Genomic DNA, 17,943 nt, shown 5'->3' on the forward strand with positions numbered 1-17,943 from the left:
CGGCGCGAACAGTCTCCTCCGCAAAAAAGAATGGTCCATAGACTTTCTCATAGGTCACTCCACACCATACATTCACTTTCGGCCTGGCTCTTTCCAGTTCGTATGAGACATGTGGATTTTCTGTTCCCCAGATAATGCAGCTATGCGTGTTTACTCGCCCACTCACATGGAATGTGGCTTCGTCCGTGAACATCCAACGTTTTAACCATTGATCGTCACCTTCCTGCCGCTCACACATCATCGTAACAAACTTGAGTCGATCGTCGTAATTCCGCTGTGTCAATGCTTGCATGCGCTGCATACGGTAGGGATGCATCTTCAGATAACGCCTCACAATCCTGTGACATGTTGTGTATGGTGTATTCTGCTCCGCTGATAAGCGACTGAGTGACTTACGTGGACTCCGCATCATGGCTTGTCGAATGGCCTCCTCCTTGTTGTGATCACGCCGCCTTCCACCTGTGTGCGGCAACTGCAATCCATTTTCCAAAAACATGTGGTACCATTTCACAATGTCCCGATGTGATGGGGCATGCCTAACGTTATACTGTCGTTTGGAAGCTCGCTGGGTCTCTATTACACTCGAAAATTTGGCATTCCACACGACACACTAAGCGCGTTGTTGTGGTGTAACGACCATCTTCACTCCACTCTGTATCAACACCGAACACTGAGCGCGCGCGTACCGCCTCTATACATGTCATCTGCTGATTGCACTATGAACTACTGCTGCGTTGTCTCGCTGAAGTCATTGTTGCAAACTCCCATCTTTGCCATGTACATTACCGCAAATTGCATCGATACATATACATTAACATAAAAGCTACAGCGTTATACTTTTCTGACATCCCAAACGGATGACCCTGTATCACACAGCTTTTTGAAAATCTTTTGATTTGATGTTTGGTATTTTATTTAATATTCTGAGCATCGTAATTCAAACAGGGCCACATATATTTTGATCGAAATTTTGAATACGATCGTCATTGTAATAAACCTTAACATGTTTTAAGTAACGAATTAATTCTGTAGGCAGTACCCCCCCAAAAAATCGAAAATAAAAGCATTGTTATTTTGTTTATAGTAGCATATCCAGTGGGTACCAATGTTTTCGGATTTATCCAAATTGACCACGCCACATTCTCGTGAGTGGGAACTATCTTTAGGGAGAGAATCAGACATGAAAATCCCCCTGAAGTGTTTAATTTTAAATATTTTAACTAAAGATTCCATGTCTTGGTTCGTGAGCGCTTCTTCTTTTTTTGATTTTCTGAGTGCCTTGGACTTAACACCACTGCCTATATTTTTCTCCATAGCAAGATTATGATGCTTCTAATCTTCTAGTTGTGTCTTATTGTTTTTTTAATCAATTACAGTTTTAACAACAGCAGCACTGCCCCCGCTAAGCTCCCAACTGCCCATAAAGCTGCTAGGTTGGCTGGAATGCTGAATATGAATCCTCCACTATGTGTTTTTTTATTGTATTTTGCAATCTTTTTAATTGTGGTGTACTAAGTAATCATTTCAATCCATTTCCTGTTTTTTTTAGTTAAAATTGGATTAATGTTTAAATTTTTAAGATCATGATATGGTATTTGGTATACAACTCCTTTTGGCTTGATGTTGTTGTTATTATTTATTATTATTATTTTTCAGGGCATTTATATTATATATTTATTTATTACAAACCCCACCCTAATTTTTGTTTTGTATTCATAGCAATAGTTGTACCCAATGCTGTTATTCTTTCACCCAAAGAAGCATCTCTGCTAGTTAATCTTCCAAATGCTGCATCTTCTAATTTTTGATCAGCCACATGACGATCATCCAGATCTTTGTGTGTGTTGTATGCAATGTCATGTTCTTTACAAGCTACATCGAGAGGATTAATTCCCCTGTCTCCTCTTTCTAACCCTTCTTCAAGTTTTTTGTCTCCGGACCGCAGAATTGGTAACCAGGTACGTGTAATTCGAATGGAAGTTTATTAATAATATAATTCACCAAACCTCTACCCTCTGCTACATTCCAGAATTTAGGAGGTAAAGTATTGATAATTTTAATTAAGTATCCTATACCTTTCGGATAGTTTACAATGAAATTAGCTAGTTTGTCACTGATCATGTTTACAATACCCATTTTCTCATTATAGAAGTTGTTGTTCGCAGCATTTTCTTCCCCTGCTATAACCAGCAATCTATCTATGAGTTTTCTAACATCGTTTACCCACACAAATTCCTTAGGTAAAGTATTGTATTGCTTGATACCACTACCGGTTTTGAGTTGGTTCCAGATGGGTTTTATCAGATTTTTGTATGTATCACTACTGCTCGATTTCACTCGCTTTTGACTGGTATCATTATTTTGGTACAGAGCAACAGAGAGTGTCAAAATTTCAGAGTAACTTTGATAATCATCTTCTGTAAAATTTTTTGGTTGTTTCTTAGTGATGAGCTCCCATAGCCCAACAGTACCAGGATATCTAGACCAGCTATTTTTCCCGCCCAAATTAATTGTTATGTTGTCCCCTTCGAATGTTACTTTAGATTTGCCAATTTTCCATACTACGTCTTCATTTGGTTCCATAGTTGGATACAATCCAAATACTTCATCTTTTTCGAATTTTCCAGTACTTAGGTAATCCCTTGCCAGAGGACCCAATTCGATTTTCTCTGCTTCTTCTATAGCTGCCTTAGCAGGTGGTTCGTTGAATATCAGGGGTGTGTGAATGCTGGCTAGTGGCGTAGAAGGGAAATCTCCCAAATTTTTAGCAGTAAGAGGTATCAATTCATTGATGAGATTTTTATTTTGTTCTGTCACACCCTTAATCTCTTTACCAAGACCACTGATTGCGTCAATAATGGGTTGGTCTTGACGTTTGTGTTGTTCGTAAAAGCTTCGATTTTTGATTTCCAACATTTGAAACGTTTGGACAAGTACTCTTGTAATTTCGAATTATCTTCAATTTTGTGTTTCGTCATATTTTTTTTAAAATTAATGATTATTTTATATCGTTTCAACGTTCAAAAGGTCGTTGATTTTATTTCTGAATTTACCATTGTTAGGTTTACGAGTCATGTCGATGGTGACAAAACCAAAATCAACACTGTTCCAACAAGATGAACAGAATTTTGAAAATTGATTGTAATTTAAGTCTCCCCCCACATAATCATCGTATACATGTTTCAAATTAGTATGATCTTGACGAAACAAGCAGATTAAGTTTGGATTATCTTGTAGTAATTGTTTGAAAATTTTAGAAAAAGTTTGAGCTAAAGAAAGGCAGTCTATTTCTTTGTGACGACCCTGTGTAAAAAAAATTCTAATTTCATTCTGATTTTCTAGAATAACATCATCAAACAGGGTCAAACATTGGTCGAGAGCTTTTATTGTTGATGCAAATGTAGCTTATGCCCAGTCCCTCGTACAGCTTCATGAGTTGTTGGTATTTCGGTTGTTCTAAACTTTTAGAAAATACATACAAGTGTCTGTTTTTCCAATGTAGCCAATTGGGGGCAAGCAAGAAATTATCAACCAGCAAAGTGGTTTTTCCACAACCTGATGTGCATGCAATGAGGCATCTTATGTTATCAGGTAACAACTCTCCAATATTTTTATTAGTTTCCACTACATCTGGTAAACGCTGTACCACATTCTATGTTCGTGTCAAAAAATCACCTGGTTTGCTTCTATCCAACTTTTGTCTGGCAGACCTAACCATTTCATATACAATTTATTATTTTTCTTCTTCAATATGTTCTCGATTAGATATGTATCTCCATATTTTGTTTTACTAAGTTCCTCTTCATAGAATCTCCCTTTCAATATTTTGTTATGATTATCTTTTTTGATATATTTATTTCTATTTCCTGGTAAAACTTGAACCACTGAGAATAACTACGTACTCCAATTTTTAGTGAATCCCTTGTCGAATAATTGTTTATATTTATTAACCCTTACCTGATCCCCTATTTTAAACTTTGGCTTCTTGGTAGTGTATGTATATTTTTGACAATAAACAGTAGAAATCAATTGTTGCTCATCAGACTACTTGGATACCTCAGCAGGTTTCATGTGAATAGTACTGTGTACTGTATTACAGTAATTATGAACTAGCTCGGGTAAGATTTGCACCCACTTATAATTGCCTTGTAGAGTAAATTGTCTTCACATACGATTTTTTAATGTCCTGTTGAATCATTCCACTATACTAGCTTTCAGATCACTGTATGTAGAATAATGTTTAATATTATGTTGTTGCATTAACTTAGCAAATGTAGAATTGTAAAATTCTTTCCCTCTGTCTGTCTGTAAATATTTTGGTATCCTTCCCTCACTAAATATCGACTTAAAAGCCTCGGTAACAAAAGTACCAGTCTTGTATTTTAGGGGAACAGCCCATGCATATTTGCTAAAGGTATCAATAACTGTAAGTATATATTTGTAACCATTATTTGTCTTATCCAAATTTTTTAAAGTCCCTGTAGCCATCTCAATCAGATCTGCTTGAAGAAATTCATTCACACCTTTTGTTACTACACTTAATCGCTTGTAGTTGCGACTGGCTGGTTTGTGTAATTCATTCGCTATATCTTGTCTTGATATTTAGTTTGAAAAGAAAATATAACATAAATGGATTATCCTCGGGGTATAATTGTTTCACTTCAAATAATAATTGGTCATTAGCTTGCACAGGGAAAACACATAATTTTTGATCCTCATGTATTTTATATTTTTTTCCAGATTCGACCCAATATGCAACAGGTACCTGTAGTGCTTTGTAGACGCCATCTTTTCTCTGTATGGTGAAATTTGGGATTTCCACATGTTTTCCTTTCTTCACATAGCCAAATTGTAATAATTTAATTTCGCCATCAAGGAAAAATTCACGAGACTGACTGTAAGGGTACATTTTGTAAACATTTCCTGCATTAACATAAGTCCAGTACCCTTGTACATTTGGTACACTCTCAAGTCTAACTATCTCAACGTAAAAAATTAACGTAATTCGAGATCGTCTAAACTGCTTAATACCGTTTCTTGATATTCGTTTATGGTACGTACCACTTCATCGTAGCTGGGTTTGATTTTTACATCGACATACAATTGTTTAAATTGTTCTTTGAGATCATGAAGTTGCGAGGTAAAACCTGATAAAGCAGATTCTTGACTTGTTTCGAGGGTACTGATTTGAAGGTTAATGTTAGAAATAATCTCCTGTAAATTTTCTACAAATTTCAATTTAGTACTTTGGCTCGCAAGTCGTGTACCTGACCTCTGATTTCTTCAAACAATGCATAAAGTTCGTTGACTATCTGGTTTTATAGGCAAAGTAGCGATGGTATTTTGAATTACAGCAATTTCCGCTTGAATGTTTTTGATGTCCTCTGACTTGAGTATTCGATTTACTGCTCTTTTTACAGATCTTATCTACTGGGAAGTGGGTAAATTAGCTACAGTATTTTGAAGTGTGTTCAAAGCTTGCTTGACAGTATCTAACTCCGTAGCACCTGCAACATTGCTCAAAGCATCTTTAAGTTGTTGTATGTCATCTTGTGTAGGTGTAGATTGCAGTAATATTTGCAATTTGTTCTGAATATCATCAATCAGATGATGAAAATGGGATAGTTCAGATTCAGTATTAAGGTTTTCCAGCTTGGTAATCTGTTCTTGGATAATGTTTAAAGATTCGGTTATACTTGGCAACTTAAATTCCAGAGTTTCCTGTACATTTGTCAATTCATTTCTCATGGTTGTTAAAAGTGTCTTGAATATGAGCTATGTACCCTGTATCTTCCCGAAATCTTCGAAAGTTTCTAATTGCAATTTGATGCTGGCAACACTGCGAGCGATGGCATTTAATTCGGAAGATGAAGGTAAATTATTAATAAAATCTTCTAATGTTTGTAGTTTGGATTGAACTTCTTTTATGGCTGCATGTAAGTGGTCTGTTTGCAGTTCAGATTTAATATATTCCAGTGAATTTCAAAATATAAATATTGGTCCCATAATTCAAGAATGCTTGCATTGAGCAGTTCATATTGCTCTTGAATCTTGATAGTTTCAATTATGGAAAGTAGTTCTTGCTTTTATTTAGTTTTTACTTTAAATGCTCCGAAGTAGTTGTTTGAATTTGACGGAATTTCTCAAGATCAATTTTCAACTTTGCCAATTTCTCTTTTAAATTTTCAACATTATCGATAGAAGATAAGTTAGTATATTTTTGGAGTGGAGATTTTAGTTCGCCATCAATTTTCATTATGGGATTAATTAATTCAGACTGTAGATTAGTAATTTCAGCATGTAAGCTTACACTCAAAGAATTATGTAATATTAATAAATCAGATTTAAGTTTCTTAAGACGTTCGTCTAATCTGGCAATGTCGCTGGAATTATCTGGTATTTCCTGCCTTCTTTGATTCCTAAATATGTCCATTTTTGTTTTATTTATTTATGTTTTATTTTTATTTATTTATTTTATTTTTTGTTTCGGTATTTTATATATTCATGAGAGGGTATATTATTCTTATTTCGATGAAGAGAGGAATTAGTTTATCATAATCGCCAATTATTTCCGCATAAAGGAAATGACCAGTTTCCACCTCGTATGGTATGTTAGGAATCATATTATTGTGCTTAATCCTATACAGATTTTTTCCTACATGAACAACAGCAGCATTTGGAGGAGATATACTTATTTGGATCTTTCTGTCACAGGGATGTCATATGACTGTAGGTTGTTTTTGAAAACATATAGTTGCTTTCCATTTTTTTCGTCTACCTGGTACCATATACTATTAAGTTGAATAATGACCAACCCTCTCAATTTATGATGAATATGGGAAATCACTTGCATGCTGCTGTCTGGAATTCTTGCTATTTGGGAAATATATTCTTCTTATAGCCGAATACATTCCTTGGCATTTTTTCTTTCTTTTGGATATTTATATCATTTTAATATATTTGTATTAATTCTTGATTGGTTGATTTATTATTTTAAGTCCACTTTATACACAGAAAGGCTAATCGAGACTGGACATACAGTTTAAAATGAGATCCAAACCACTTGTACCCCACCAGGTATCAAACCTGGCACCTCTTGATTACAGGGCAACAACGCTATATTAATTCTTGAGATATAAAATAAAAGTTTTATCATATTTTATGATGATCTATGTCGAGTCAGGTGTCCAATGAAAGAGAGTTTCAAGATGAAATGAATGCAAAAAACCCTATCTTTCTATGATAATTCGTTCTCGAAATATTCCTATTTAAATAGTTCGCAGTTAAATTTCGGATGGGATAGGCAAAAATCGAAGTATCGAGATCATTCTATAGCATATGAAGATCAGATAAGAGAATACAACATATATTTCACCCTTTCGTGTCGGATAGATGAATAAATAATAACCGTTTATATGTTTGGAAATTCTCTTATCTGATCCGACAACAATTCCGTGTTTCGTTGTATTCTCTTATCTGATCTTCACATGCTATAGAATAATGCAGGCATATTTCTTTCTCCCGTCTGTCCCGTACATGAATAGTGACTTTGTATGCAATAAGTATTGATTTTAGACATTGTCATTTTGACCTAGACATTCTGGAAAGTTCATTAACTTTCTGTTAACATTCTGTTAACTGTCTGTTAACTGTTTCTCAATAATCCAAGCACATTGTGTGAGAAAAGTTCTTCACCACTGTGCTGGGAAAGTCCCTTTCTTTAATGCGGTCAACAGCAGCCAATGGAAACACAGTTACATTCCGTCATTTCATGGGGCTGTGAATATATAAACAAACACATATGGATTCCTCGGTTAGACCATTTTTAAGTAAGTAGTTGTAAGCTATAAGCTTGCCAATGCTAATAATGCATCTTAAAACATTATATAAGGATAGCTGCTGTCCGAGGCTTTAGCACTTAGGTCCCTCCATCAGAGGGAGGGCAACTTTGGCTTTCGTCAAAATCAAATGAGTTTTCATTATCAGCAAAGCATAGAACTAATAGTTAAATAACTTTTGACTTCTGAAACATTTTCTCTTTTAGTAGTCTTTTTGTGCCAGTAGGCAATATAATAATTTCATTCTTAATATTTTCACTGTTACTTAAATTCGTTATTTTTAAAGAGAAAATGATGCACTCTCTCGACTTGTAAATTGTTACAAGATTATCTTAATATTAACAACTTCTTCAAGGTAGCTTTGATATATTACTGGCACTTAAAAAGTTTGTTTTTACAAAGATAAATACTTTTAATTGCTTTTCCAATTTGGCTATTATTCAATATATATGTATATATATATATATATATATATATATATATATATATATATTTATAAAGAATTAACTTCATTTACTACGCACAATTTTTTTCGATTCTTCACATCCTGAGGTGCATATATATTTTTATAAATATAGCATTTTGCTTTTCTTTAAAAATTATAGACATGTACATTTTTCAGATGTACATGATTTCAGAATATATATATTTCTAAGAAATAATTATAAATATACTGCCACGGGTAATAACGTTTTATCACTATCTACATTTTCAAATGTAGATACACTTTTGAATAATATATATATATATATATTTAAATATATATACATACATTAACTGCACTACGCTGTACTGTACAGAACGTACTGTACACATCTATTTTCTATTTTAAAAATATGATAATTGTAAATGCTTGCTTGAAATATGGCGATTTTGCTCTATAGACTATAGAAATTGTGAAATTCACACTATAAAAAATTCTAAAATTCAGGTGTTTTGACCTTTATTAAAAAATAATTATTTTTCACACTATAAAAATGGTAAATTTTTTTTGTATATTTTTCGCTTTGGAGATTAGCATAAAAACAGGGTAAAATAAAAATAATAAAAAATAGATGTTCCAGAATCGGCCACTTCCCTTCTTCTGTCGTCTGTTCTGCCTACACAGTGTCAGAATTGAAGTGCAGCGTCAGGCAGCGTGTCAGTGAAAGAGCCGGTGTGGTGGTGGTGTACTTGACGTAGGACAGTTGAGTACGTTGTTTTGAGGCCGTTGTGACCAGTGTGTGTGTGTGGTCCACCTGTGCTCTGGAGTACAGTATTCCATAATTGGCACTGTCCTCACCGTACCATGGAACGCTACACATTTGTAGAACTGAGGGACATGCATTTTGTCTACGGCCTTGCAGATGGCAATGGTCGAGCAGCTGCACGCCTGTATCGCGAAGGGTTTCCGGACAGGCGATACCCCGACAGCCGGTTGTTTTCGATCGTGCTCTGTACCCTTGGTGAATCGGGTGTGTTACGTGCAGGCCATCATGTCGGTCACCCAAGACATGTGCACACCACGACGGTCGAGGAGGACGTACTTGCTCGCGTGGACGACACACGTAACATTGTACGTGCAGTGGGAGTATCACAGTCGACAGTGTGGCGTGTCCTTCATGATGATCTGCTGTATCCCTATCATCCACAGCGAGTCCACGCGTTGCTGGCTGGGGATTACCCACGACGTTTGGAATTCTGTCAACGACTGTTGCAGTTTTGTAACGACGAACCCCGTTTTTTGCGCCATGTGCTTTTCACGGACGAGGCATCATTCACCTGTGAGGGCATCTTCAATTGCCGAAACAGCCATGTGTGGGATTATGAAAATCCACATGCAGCAGTCGAGGTGCACCATCAGACCCAGTTTGCAGTGAATATCTGGGCAGGTATCATCGATGAACAGAATATCGGTCCATACCTGCTGCCACCACGTTTAAATGGCCGGCTCTATCGCACCTTTCTTGCATCAGTCGTTCCAGAGCTCCTAGAAGATGTACCCCTCAATGTGTGATATTGCATGTGGTTTCAATTGGACGGAGCGCCTGCACATTTTGATGCCACAGTGCGAAACCTTTTGCACCGTACCTACAAACAGCGCTGGATCGGAAGAGCGGGCCCCGTCCTCTGGCCCGCCCGTTCGCCTGACCTCACACCAATAGATTTCTTCTTGTGGGGCCATGTGAAAACACTCGTCTACGAGACCCCGGTGCGAATACTTGCGGCATAAGCCGAGGTGTGTACCATGTCATGGATTTTTGACAGGATTCGCCAGAATTTCCTACCATGCTGCAATGCCTGCATTGAATGTGGTGGTCGTCAATTTCAGCAACTTTTGTAACAACGTCAGTCCGGGGTACGACTACGTACTACGTACTATTCCTATCTGTAAGTGCACATTTGCGTGGCAATAAACCTCCTGTGCCCGTAGTTGCTGTGTTTGTCCTGCTGGCGAACGACCTCTGTGTGACATCCCCTCGGTGCTGCTACGGGGAATCCCTCGTCCCGCATTTGTTGTCTCCTTGGCAGGTACCATTCCCCGTCCGGTCCTCTTTCTCTTTTGTTGCACCGTGCTTTGTTCTTGCTGCGGTGTCTCCCCACTGTTTTTGGGGACTCCCCATGCGCTGCACAGCCAGCGCCGCCATTCCTGCCCCGATCCATGTACGCGTCTGTTTCCTGTCGAGTGTCACGGACCACTTTGCTTGCATTCTCGGTGTGTTTCTTCGTCCTACGTCGTCCTCCCGTAGTTCTGCAACCCCGCACTACTTTTCTCGACTGCTTGAGTCATGGTGTTTGTTTCCCGCTGTGCAATTGTTACTTCATGCCTCATTGCTTCTTTTGTCCGTACCGTTGTCGATCGCTACCCTTTCCCTTCACTTGTCTTGCGGGACACTCCTATTTCCTTTGTGGAACCCCATGCGCATGCATTCCGCAGCTGCCGCCTGGTGTTTTTCGGATGACCGACTTTGGTGTTCCTTTTGATTTCTTTGTTCAGCCTTTCTATCTTCACTGGTACTGACTGTACAGCGGTGTGAAGTTCATTTTCACACGTTTTCGGCGTTGTTTAGCTCCTCACGGAGGAATCTCTCAGCAAAGTGGAAGGTGCACTTTCGTCTCTATTTCATGGGAGGTATCTGTGGTTTTCTTTTGAACCCTACCTTTAGAATCACCCTGTATGTTTACTCTAGGTACTTTAGGCTCACTTTCATGTTTGCTAACATAAAACGTACAATACTCCTCAGGCTCACTGCCATTCTTAGCGTACTGAACCGTGTTCTTTACAGTTTGACTGCTTGACTAACCTTGTATTACTGCAAACAGCATGTCCCCCCCTCTTCCAACCCGATTCTAAATCCATAAATGGTGGTGTTCCATTTCAACCCTATCGCCGCGATCACCCACAGGAAGGTAGAAAAACTGTACATAATAAGCAAAACTAAAAATCAATAACAAGTCAATCAAACTGAATGATCCCCAATTTTTGTGTGAAGATATATGGAGTTGGTATAAAATTTTGTCCCCCCGAAAAATGCCCATGATCCAGGCGCATCACGAAACCTCCCTGTGAGCACCCCTGACTGCATGTAAGCAATGGTGTCTACAGTAGATACCACGTTTTACATGAAAGAGAATGTACATGTCCATGCACTGTTTTAATCTCATTTTTGATTGGCAACCTCTTCATTCTAATGGTTCTTAGTCGGTGGTACATATTCCGGGTCATTATGGGAATCATATACACTTTCTAACTCGTTCTCATCTTTGCTGTTGCCTCAATGGAGTCCAATAGTGTGACTTCACAGCAGACGACACGCTGGGATTGAGTATTCACAATGAGAGAATGTGTTTTCTTCCTATCCAATTCAATGCTATTTCCTTCGGAAGGGGTAGCTTTAATTATTGTGACAGCAGTTAAGAAACAAAATTGTGATGTGCATCGTACATCAATGTAAAGATGAGATTTCGGAGAATACGTCTATATATAACATATACCTTACAGATAAGAATGTAAAGAATAGATGGAGTAGGAAGTCGGGTAAAGCGAATGCTCCAGAGGAAATATCAGCCAATGGCGTCGTCGGTTCAATCGCCTGAAGCTGCAGGTTTTCCACGGTTTCCCACCTTCCATAGCGGAAGTGTGGCTGACTTCAGATCGGGTGAGCTTCGGGTCGGCCTCTGCTGTGCTCGGATCTGGAATGTTTTGAAAATGAATGATTTAGTTACTCCGGACATTTTTTACCTTTTCCTCTGTAAGGTATATGTGATATATAGTCGTATTTTCGAAATCTCATCTTTACACTGATGTACGATACGCATGATAATTTTGTTTCATAACTGCTGTCACAATAATTAAAGCTACTCTTTCCTAAGGAAAATAGCATTGAATTGGATACGAAAAAACACGTTCTCTTGTTGTAAAGACTCAGTTCCAGCTCGACGTCTTCTTCTGACGACACCACTAATGGACTCCATGCTCGCGAACTTTCTGAGACACGTTTCAATTCAGTAACAGCCATTTCGCCGCCATCGTTGCTATCTACCATACTTTACATGAAACAACTGGTAGATAACATAACTTTCAACACGTCTAGCTCTGCCATCTATTGACGAAACAAAACACTTCGAGTACTATTCGACTAAATTTACGATGGACTGACTACACGATGCACATTGTAACTCCAAAATGACCAAAATGTCACTTGTCATGTTTTACACTCAAGCCCTTAATTTAAAATCAACTTAAAAGTATATTTATTCTAGAGATATGGTGATTAAAAATACGAGAAAACCTCGTCAAGAGAATATTTTATGCTTGTTCATTCACTGGAATTGTTCGACCAACGAGCAATCTCAAGAATGCGCAAACTTCGTAACTTCTGTGAAGCATTGACTGAGAGGCAATGCGTGGATCTAACATAATCCAGCGTGTTCGAAAGGTGTAAAAACCTTTCGAAGCCAAAGATTATAAAAGCAAGCTCAGCCTGAAGCTGGGTCTCATTAGGCTCAATACTCTCATATTACTAGTACACATTATAACTAACTAAACTATGGGAAATTCTCCCCCGATCATATATCAACAACAGTCCGCTACCCAGTAGATTCCAACCTCGGCTTCCCAACCAAGCTCCCAAATTCCACACTCCGCGGCGCCACCAGCTGTGGCCAGCACGGAATCCACTCAAAACACCACTTCTAGTGACGATGTAAATAATTTTTCCACGCAGCTTGGAAATTTATTTCTGCACTCGGAAGAACCACTGTATCCAGCCTCGCTAATTAATTTTTGTGCAAATGTCGTTGAATTTGCGAAAGATGCAAATCAAAGCATACATAATAGAGATAATAGAGTTCAAAACAAGGGGAATAATAACTCCTCTTCCTACAGATGTAATTATAGGGCTAATCAAAGAGGAAACTATAGGTCGAACTCTAGAGGCCAATTTAAAGGACATAATAGGTTTCAACGTAGAGATCAGAATCGAAATACGGGTAATCGCGACGATACAAATACATCTGCCTGTACTTTCTGTGGTCGATATAATCACTTGAGTATTAACTGCTATTACAAACCACAAAGAGATAATAGTTTAAACTAGAATCATCTTCGACTTGCAGGAACGAAATCGAAGATATTGGTAGAATAGACAAAGTTCCCATCATTGAGAAAAATGGCTTGTATTACATCAACAGCAGTATACAAGGGAAATAAATAGATTTACTTATTGATGTGGGTTCTCAGATATCAATTAACCCCTCCCACCTCATCCCTTCCGAAAGAAAAACTTACAATGTAAAGTCCACAATTCAAGGTGTGTCTGGAACAAAACTGAGTGTGTCTGAAATTGTAGTCCTCCCTATCAAAATTGGCAAATACAAATATTCGCACCCGTTTAGAATTATAGATTCTACAACCGTCCCTCCACTTTTAGAAAATGACTTTTTGCGAACACAGAGGTGCGAGATGTCGTTGAAGGAAAATACAATAACTCTTCATCATTTAGGACGTACTCCAAATTACAGTATTTTGAGGTCAAAGTACGAAACTCACCAGGTGTCGCATGAAATATTCGACCAAATTGAAAATGCAAATGTGTATACGGGAAAAGCTACCCTTTCAAACACAATTCAGTTAAGTCCACGATCAAAAACTTACATCAATTTGAAACTTACCACTACCACACCTAACACCCCTAAGCCTGTACTTTTTACCCCATCTGCTTCCCTTATGACTCAGCATGCAGTAGTCCTTCCCAATGCTACAGTAAACCCTCAGTCACCTGTCATTCACATACACAACCCTACTGAAAGCACAATCACTTTGGAAACTGACACAATATTAGGCGAAATATCGACATGTGAAATTTTAATTGACGTTACTTCCATTTGGGAAAATAAAAGCGAAGATGTCGCATTTTCATTCGCTTGTAATGAAAATAGCACAGTAAAACAACATATCAGTGAAAGTCAACAGAAATTTGACCCCTCCCTCCTCACAGTTAACCCTGATATTCCCCAAGAAGAAAGAGAAAAATCCTAAAGCTCGCATACACGTATGCAGATATTTTTCTCTGGCCAGGGGATAAATTAACTAAAACTAATGTTTTGGAATATGACATCAAGCTGACAGATGACACCCCAGTGTATGCCAAGACCTATCCTATACCCTTTCATTACAGAGAACCCATGAAACAGGAAATTCAGAAATTATTAGACCAAGGCGTTATCGAACGCTGTGAAGGGAGTCCCTATCGACACCCAGTCCTATTAACCAAGAAACCCAATGGGACTTATCGCTTTATTTCCGACCTTCGCGCTCTTAATGCGATCATAGCCCCGATACCCTACAAACCCCAGATATCCCCACCATTATGGCAGAGATGGCTGGTGAGAAATTCTATTCCATTTTGGATATGTCCAGCGCATTCTTTCAGGTCTCATTAACATAGCGTTCTAAGGACATTACCGCCTTCTCCATTAACAATCTTGGTAGTTTTGGATATGCTCGGTTATGCCAGGGATTGAAAACACCCCCCGGTGTAATGAACTGCGTAAGCGAGCTTGCCCTTAGTGGAATAGACAGTTCAGAACTTTCTGTCCACACTGATGACATTATAAATTAGAGCTCAAATCTCCCTCACATGATTAACATACTGGACAGAGTGTTTCAAAAGTTAAGAAAAGCATCCCTTAAATTGTCACCCTCTAAGTGTAGGCTAGCCTTTACTGAAGTAAAAGTCCTTGGTAACCTGGTATCTCAAGAGGGAATTAAGATTTCTGAACATATTCTTAAAGCCATTTTGGAATATCCCACCCTTACCACTAAACGCAAGCTTCGTAATTTTTTAGGACTTGTAAATTTTATTCGGCGATTTGTGCAAGGATTTGCAGGACCGACAGAATGCTTATTCAAGCTTCTAAAAAAGGATGTCAAGTTTGAATGGACTGATGAACACCAGAAAAGTTTCGAAACTCTAAAACAAATAATAACTTCAGCCCCTATCCTCCGCCCTTATGACCCTAAGCGCCCCTCATATGTCGTCATAGATGCGAGCGCAGAAGTCGTTGGCCGAGGGCTGCTAAAGTCTGACGAAGAAGGAAATTTATATCCCTGCGTTTATTGCTCGCGATCCTTAACACCAACAGAGAAAAAAGCTGACACATTTTACCTTGAAATTGCAGGTGCTTAATAGGTTTTGAAAACTTTCAATTTTTTTCTTATCAATCAACGATTTGTGGTTCTCACAGACAACAAAGGATTATCCTATCTTCGTTCAACTAAACACCCTAGTTCCATTTTGGGAAGAAGAGCACTTTATTTTCAAAATTTTGACTTCGAAATCAGGCATATCAGCGCCAGTAAAAATGAACTTGCGGATGCACTTTCCCGTGCAAGCTTACCGCTTGAAAAGACTTATCCTGACAAGAAGAATGATGATGATGATGATGATGCTCTGTTCTTTCATCAAGTATTCCATACTTGTGTAAGATTTTGATATTAGCACAGAAAAACGTAAAGACCCCTATTTAAGAGATATTATTGATATTTTAGAAAACAAATATCAAGCTAGTAATCCTAAACTAGAAAACTCTCTTATTCTCATGTACTCAAAAATGGCGTCTTATACAGGACAAATAAAATCAAAACCGGATGTCGGGATAGGCTTTGTGTTCTCCACGCATTAAGAAATCAAGTTTTCGATCTTTTTCATACACATAAAATAAATGGAAGTCACCAAGGCGCACAAAAATCATATAATTTAATGCTTTTTCCCTCACATGAAGAAATTTGTGTATGATAAGGTTCGACATTGCATGCCTTGCCAGATCTCAAAGAAACCATAAGGTTCTACCCGCCATACCCTCCAGACATTTCCCCCTGCCCCTCTTCCTTTCCAACGAATTCATCTTGATGTCTGTGGACCTCTAGTCTCTTCTAAGACGCACAAATAGAGTAGTCACAAGAAAAGCTTGCCACAATCACCGATGCGCAGAGAACGCAATTTCGCCTGTGTGACCCAATGCTCATCACGGGGCTGTTCTGCTTGATAATACGCTCGTTGCAGGTACAGTCTTCAAAATCTGCTCGAGCAGTCTGTATCGTTCCGCGGTGCACGCACAGCAAGAGCGAGTTAGTGTTATTGTGGAATTGTGGCGTTCTGTAAGTATTATTATTAAAATTTTTACTATTATTCATAATTGTAATAAATTACTAAATTCGCTGCGCCTCTTACAGTTTTCAATTTGTGTGTTAACATTCAGTCGGTCGAGACCCCTAGATCGGCTGTCGCCTTGCAAACATCCGTGTACGCGTCAACCTTCGGACGAAGGGCGGAGCTACCGAGTTGACCCGAATGTTGGCGAAAGTCTGCGCAGATTTTTGTGGCAAGCTTTTCTTGTGACTACTCTATAAATATTTTCTATCAATAGTTGATAGTTGTACTAGATACGTCATTACAGCTCTTTTGGCTAATCATGATGCACAAAACATAGCAACAGCTATAGTTGAGAAAGTTTTTCTAGTCCATGGTTTCCCGGAAACTATTTATTTAGATCGCTCAACACCCTATTCAAGCTTACTTTTACGGGAGTTAGCCAATATTACCGGCGAACAGCTCAAATTTGTAGACACTTATGCACATTTCACAAACGGGCTAGTTGAGAGTTCATTTAGGTACTTAAAGAAAGTCATGAGAGTTTTTGTATTGGAGAAAAAGGATTCATGGTGTGATTATTTAGGTACTGCCACGTTTAGCCATAATATTACACTCCATTCTGGATTACATCAGAGTCCATATTTTACTTTGTTTGGCTATAACCCAAGGATCATAGCAGACGGCGTCCTCCCTTCGAACCCCGACAATATCTCTTAGACAAACGCACAAAGACTTGAACTCCTGACATCCATACGTAAGACCGCTCATGAGAACTTACGCAAGCCGTTTTAACAAAAGAAATAGTACACAGACAGCACTTCTAGACAAATACTGTACTCACCAAGCCAACATGTGTGGCTCCTAGATGCCACTCCGATTGCCTTAGTTTCTAAAGCTTATGCGTCCTCCTATAAGTACAAAGGAACTAGTCTTCGAAAAGTTAACGAGAATTCCTATGAAGTTACTTTCTTTGACGGCAGAGACAGAGAAAATACCGATACAATTACGGTTTCTAGGTTGAAAGCCCGCTACGACTAGTGCCATGAAAACCCCGCTAACATATACACTAACATTCATTAACACTCCACTCCGTTATCACTCTCTTTAGCCTCCTCGCTACGTATATTGCACATGCTAATATCCCACGATCCAGCATTTTGCCAAACTTACCCCCCTCTTCACTTCCCGTGAACGCAATGTACTTCTGCATCAGAACTAACTTATTTTTATTTTCAAAGCCCAGGATTACCGAATGCCATCCTAATCATCGGAACATTTATAATAAATCCCTTGCCTAATAATTAATTCCCCCTGATATTTTAATGTTATTTTATAAATTGCGATTATACGCATAGTAATAGTCTGAACATATCACTTAGCTGATTTGACTCATAAGTACTTAGCGCGTTTATGGCTCTAACTAGCAAACATTTTTTTCCCCATTTGCTGTTACGTATACACACAAATGA

The sequence above is a fragment of the Lepisma saccharinum genome, chromosome 2 (assembly GCF_977018435.1).
Source record: "Lepisma saccharinum chromosome 2, izLepSacc3.1, whole genome shotgun sequence".
Taxonomy (NCBI): Eukaryota; Metazoa; Arthropoda; class Insecta; order Zygentoma; family Lepismatidae; genus Lepisma; species Lepisma saccharinum.